This window comes from Pristis pectinata, chromosome 10 (genome assembly GCF_009764475.1).
Source record: "Pristis pectinata isolate sPriPec2 chromosome 10, sPriPec2.1.pri, whole genome shotgun sequence".
Taxonomy (NCBI): Eukaryota; Metazoa; Chordata; class Chondrichthyes; order Rhinopristiformes; family Pristidae; genus Pristis; species Pristis pectinata.
The window spans coordinates 75,254,004-75,260,150 of record NC_067414.1 but is presented as its reverse complement, the minus strand read 5'-3'; the positions used below and the strand labels follow the sequence as shown (position 1 = coordinate 75,260,150).

The 6,147-nt window shown below is 43.3% G+C and overlaps 1 long non-coding RNA gene across 1 annotated transcript; it reads right to left on the bottom strand.

Annotated features, from left to right (window-relative positions):
* Positions 1 to 3,028: 3,028 nt before the first annotated feature.
* On the bottom strand, positions 3,029 to 4,492 carry LOC127574778 (uncharacterized). Its single transcript, XR_007956959.1, has 3 exons — positions 4,450 to 4,492; positions 3,365 to 3,458; positions 3,029 to 3,041 (listed from the first exon to the last, which is right to left on the bottom strand). It is a non-coding gene; the product is annotated as an uncharacterized LOC127574778 (long non-coding RNA).
* Positions 4,493 to 6,147: the final 1,655 nt, after the last annotated feature.

Genomic DNA, 6,147 nt, shown 5'->3' with positions numbered 1-6,147 from the left:
TGATAAAAACCATCTGTCTGAAACAACTTAGCTGTTTCCTCTGCTGTTTCACGTGCCTGCAACCACTTAAACTCAGCATGGCATCAATACTTATATCTGAGTAAAGGAAATGTGATGCCTGAACAAGTACTGTCCCTTTTAGAAAATCACTTGCAATTCAATACATCAGGGAATACAGGTTGGAAATTCATGGATTTGGAATTTACCCAAGTAGGAACAACTGAAGACAAATGCATGTTGGATTTGCTTTGACAATGAGAGAAATTCTGTTACTGTTTAAGGACATATCAACCTTTCATAAGAAGAGAAAAATCTGTATGTGAACCACCAACATGCAGTGCATTCAGATCTTTCAAGAGGGAATTTAGGGATGAGAGATGCAGCCTGGAAACAGGCTCCTTGGGTCACAGAATCTACACCAACCATCAAGCACCCATTAATCCCTAGCAAAGTCATTCTTTTATTCTCCCCACATTGGTCATCAACTTCCTCCACCCCCCCGCCTTGCCCCCAGATTCTACCATTCACCTCCACACTAGGGGCAGTTTCCAGTGGCCAATTAACCTACCAACCCACACATCTTTAGGGCGAGGGAGGAAACCTGAGTACCATGTTGTGGAGGGCCATCTTCATGCCTTTCAGCAAGAAATATGATTGGCTATTTGCTCAGCCCTTGCAGTGACCTGCTTGTCCCTCAGAACTGACTCTGGCTACTAATGGCTACTAATCCAGAAATGGATTAGTAGCCATTGTTACCTTGTTCACCTTCTATCATCCTGTATTGGCAAACATTCAGATCACTGGACAACATTGACATCAATCAACTTCTGACAACACAGGCTCAAAGGTTGCTATTAAACCAAAATGCAGACTAAAATTGCCAAATGCAGTAGCACTATTTAAACTCACATCAAGCATAATAATTGCTTTCCATCAATTTCACACCCAAATGTGTAACCCATTATGGTTTTGGAATGGAATTTGCATTCTCAATAGCTCACCAACCCTTCTGAGTTTATCATTAATTTATCCTCATTCCTTTTTTCTTACGCCTATACTGAATAAATTTTCATCTTTGGTGATTGAGCATCATCTAAAGTCACCATCTCCTCTCTCATCTGAATTCTCTACCACGGGGCCTCCATGAAGACTCTTTCTCCATTTTAAGCTCTTCAAATCCTGTTTATATCTGCAGCCTCAATCTTGCCATTGCACCTAATTCATTGTCATCACCTTAATCACAGAACCCCAATCATTTTCTTACGTTCATCTACTCCTTCCCTCTTTCAAACCCACATCTTCCTCTTTGTTGTTGTAAGAGGCACATTTTCAAACTCCTAAATTCCTGGTTTTTGGCTAGGGCTGTTCCAGTGCTCTGGCAGAGAATTTCAGACCTCAAGCTGTAAATCAGTTAGGATTATATTTGAGACTAATAGTTCTAAACTCATTGAATTAAAGTTTTTTTTGAAGATGGATGACAAATTTGCTGGGGAGGAGAATTCCTGATGGTGGAGAGCTGTAATCTATCAGCAACAATGGCTGTCGGGAAGGAATAATGTGTTGTTGTAAATGTGTGGGATTAGGCACAACAGGCCAGGAGTAGCTCTTGTGGACAAAACCAGTTCATGATACTAGAAAAAGATGTGAGTTCAGGTCTAGTGCAAGGGAAACCTTGAGTATTGGTATTAGTTTATTATTGTCACTTGTACCGAGGTACAGTGAAAAACTTCTCTTGCATACCGTTCGTAAAGGTCAATTCATTACACAGTGCATTGAGGTAGTACAGGGTAAAACCAATAACAGAATACAGAGTAAAGTGTCACAGTTACAGGGAAGTGCATTGCAGGTAGACAATAAGGTGCAAGGTCAAAACAGGTAGATTGTGAGGTCAAGAGTCCATCACGTTGTATAAGGGAACTGTTCAATAGTCTTATCACAGTAAAACTCGTGGCAGTGGTAAATGGACAGGAAGAATGAAACAAACAGTTGAATGGATTGCCTTAACCTTAATGAAGGAGAAGGCCATGGGATCCTCATATTTGGAAGTTAAGTGGAGGGGATTCTAATTATTCCCAGAGATGACCAATTGTGGTAGGTGGTAGAATCCATGAATATGGTGAAACTTTATTGTAAAGAGAATTAATAATCATGCCTTCAATTGTGTGAGGCAGATAGGAAACTGCCTGACATCTGACATGGTCAAGGTCATCACTCATGTAAATTGGATTTGTTAGATGAAATGACCCAGTGGATTGGATCAAAGTGTTCCTCAGCTTACTCTCCAATGTCATCCTTGTGCCTATAGTTAAAATCCTTAATGTTCTTTGGTTATGTTAATTGGACTTGACTGAACTTTTTAAAAAAAAATAAGATTCAAGACATTCAATGTCATTCCAAGCCATTGGTGTCCCGGCAGTCTGTGTTCCAGTATTACAATCAATAGATGGCAGCATTGGCAAACTGTGAAGATGCAGACTGAGGAATTCTAGTGCATCCTAATGGCTGCACAGATGAGCACAGTAGCGGGGATGAGGGGTGGGGGACAATGATTAATTTGGTTGTTGACCCACTGTGAACACTTCACTTGTGCCTAAGGCCCAAGAGGCACATGGGGAGTTTGGGAGACTGGCAATTGGTGGCCTGAGGGAGCAGAGGTGGTGCTGTGAACAGGAGTCGGGCAGCTGTGGGGGGGGGGGGGGAAAGGGGACTGTTGTTAGAGAGGGGATATCAGTGATTTCCATTGTTGTTTAGGGGGAAGATCATGGGGTCACAGTGAGGGTCTGGAGATCAGAGATGGTAAGGGTGCAAAGGTGATAGGTGCTAAGGATGAAGGTAAATAATCCACTTATCCTGCAGACATCCTAGTCCAGCAGTTTCAGGAGAGCCCAACAATGGTCATCACCAGGACAACATGGTCCATGAACTCCAATAATACTCCAAAAGGAATGTTCTGTTGAGAATGATGTCATCCTGTGCCTACTGATGTGCAGTTCACCTCGGGGTGAATGGTGACTCATACCAGGAAAAACACGGCTGAAATTCTGGAGTAAAAAATATCCAAAATAGTGGTTATCTATTACTCTCCAGCATAAGTCAATTTTCAGTCATGTAATATTGAAGAAAAGCGCAATGTGATCAAATCAGCAGTTTATTTTTCAGAGAAACCAAAGCAAATGGTGAAGATGCAGTGAGATGTTCACCTTGTATATACACACGTCCTTAATGTGCATGATGATTATTAAGGGCACCCATCTCATTGATGCCATCCCCCACCCCAACACCAGTCAGGAATGTAGCCAAATGATCAATAGTCTAATCATACAAGTGCATGAAGGTATATCAACAATAGCTCTTCGTGATGTACCTTTTGCACGTACGTTTATATGTATTTCTCCAATCTTTCAATTGATCTTATGAAAACGTGATGAGCCAGCTAGGAGCTGTTAAGCCATTATATTCTGTAACCAGCAATTGCACAGTAACTGTTACAATCAATTCTCACCTTTGTACTTCAGTTCTGTTAACCAGACAGAGAAAAATGTGAAAAAACATTGCCCCTTTTTAGCAACTAAATCTATATACTTTTCCACAACCTCTGAAAGGTGACTAGTCTTAATCTTAATGTGAAAACTGCAGATCCTGGAAATTTGAAATTAAAACCAGAAAACAGTGGAAATATTCAATAGATCAGGTAGCATCTGCGGAATGAGAAATATTGTTACCGTTTTGAGTAGCCGATTTTTTCATCAGAATTAAGAAAAGGTGAATGAATGAGAGAAAAAGAAAGGAATGTCTGTGATAGGGTGGCGACCAAGAGAGAGTGAGTGACACAAAGGGTAGTGGTGTCAGCTGAGAGATGCCCTATGAGGAGATGTAAATAAAAGGAGCTGAATGAGAATGGACAGAAAAAGAAATGAAATAAACCCTGCACAGACAAAACACCACAGTTGCTGGGAATAAAAGAGAATACCGGAAATATTCTGAAGGTCAGGTGTCCACTGTGAAAGAGATAAGATCAGAGTTGATATTCAGCTTGATATCCTTTCATTGGAACTGGCCATTTTAGAGCCTCCATCTGCTCATCGCCCACACAGTCCTCCCACTGGGTCCCCTCCCCCCACTGTTTCCACCTACCCACCCCACCTCCCTTATTTGGTTCCGTGCTCCACCTTCCGCTCCTATCAGATTCCATCATCTGCAGCCTTTTGTTGCCTCCACCTATCACCTCCCAGCCTCTGTCTCTCTTTCCACCCTCCCTCGCCCACCTGAGTCCACCTGCCCATCACCCTTCCTCACCCAGATCCACTGGTCGCTTGCCAGCTCATGCCCCACCCCTTCCCTTCACCTCTTTACATTGGCTATCTCCCCTCTACTCTTTCAGTCCAGGTGAAGGGTCTTGACCCAAAATGTTGACTGTTCATTTCCCTCCACAGATCCTGCCTGACTCACTGACTTCCTCCAGCAGCTTCTTTGCTCCAGATTCCAGCCTCTGCGAACTCTTGTGTCTCCAATTTGGAAACAAACTGGAAAGATAAGATAAGATTTCTTTGTTAGTCACATGTACATTGAAACACATAGTAAAATGCATCCTTGAGTAGAATTTTCTGGGGGCAGCCCGCAAGTGTCACCACGCTTCCGGCGCCAACATAGCATGTCCACAACTTCCTAACCTTTACGTCTTTGGAATGTGGGAGGAAACCAGAGCACCCGGAGGAAACCAACACAGTCACGGGGAAAACGTACAAACTCCTAATAGACAGTGGCTGGAATTGAACCCGGGTCATTGGCATTGTAATAGTGTTACGCTAACTGCTACACTACTGTGCCTGCCCACTGGTCTTATGAAAGTTTTGAATTCAATGTTCTGCCATGCGGGGTTTAATAAGCCTGTCCAGCAGGTATGATGTTGTTCTTTGAGCTTACCTTTGGTTTTCTTCTGCTGCCTTTATCTTCATGCCCGGTTTTTTGGCCAGGAATCCTCAACCACGCTGTGGACCTTTTCTCCTCTCTTCAGAATTCCCAATCCTTCTGGTTTCTTGGCCTCCTCTAGATCTGTTCATCACTGACATTAATTATTTCAATTGTTCCACTATCCTTTCTCATTCAAACCTGCCCCTCTCTGAATGTGCACTCTGCTCACTGAATCACATTGTTATCAATTCCACAGACAAAAATAGCGTTGTTTGGTGAACTGACTTTTGTCAGTTTGTTGGAAGCCAAATGGGGAGGCCAAATGAGGAGGGGGCTCTTAGCCCCCCTCCTCATGCCTCCTACTGGTCCATGACCCCTCCATTGATAATCACCGGGTGCATTGTGTCCCAGTCACTGACCTTATTTCCTCAGGGAATCTTCCCTCTACAACATGCAGCCTCAGCCCCCAGCTCCACACAGCCCACTTTCACTTCATTCCTAAGCTCCAGAAGCAGGATTCTCTGAGCAGATGCATTGTTTTAGCTTGATCTTGTCGCAGAGAAATTTTTCCTTCCTACTCTGACTTTATTATTACTCCCTTTGTCCACTTACCTCTGATTCCCTCCACCATATCAGGTTCCAGTTTCCTGGTCCCAGTTGGCTCCTTTTCACCATGGACAACACTTCTATATCCCTCTATATTTCTGTCAGAATTGCCTGAGGGCTTTTCAGTATTTCCTTAAACAGAGGCCCAACCACGCCTTAATTCACCTGACTGAACTTATGACTACTCATTTAACTCAACTCACTTCCTCCAGAGAAAAATTGTAGCTCTGGGAAACCACTTGTTTCAAGGTCAAACTGGTCTCTGTGGGATAAGTGGAACAGTCCTTGTTTCAGCCCAAGACAAGAACCCTCCCTTGCCTTTTTTTGTTCCCACTACATTGACATTGATTCCTGCACTTATGGAAAAAAACCTCACAAATATCATTATCTGATGTACTGCTGGAAGTATCCTGACTGGTTGCTTCATGGTCTGGTACTGCACTTCAAATGCAAAGGAACGTAAGAAGCTGCACAGAGCAGTGGATTCAGCCCAATACATAATGGGCTTGTCCCTCTTCACCAATAGTAGTATCTACAGAAGGCGCTGCCTCAAGGAGGCAACATCCATCATCAAAGGTCCCCACCAACCGGGCCATGCCATCTTTTCACAGCTACCATCGGGCAGAAGGT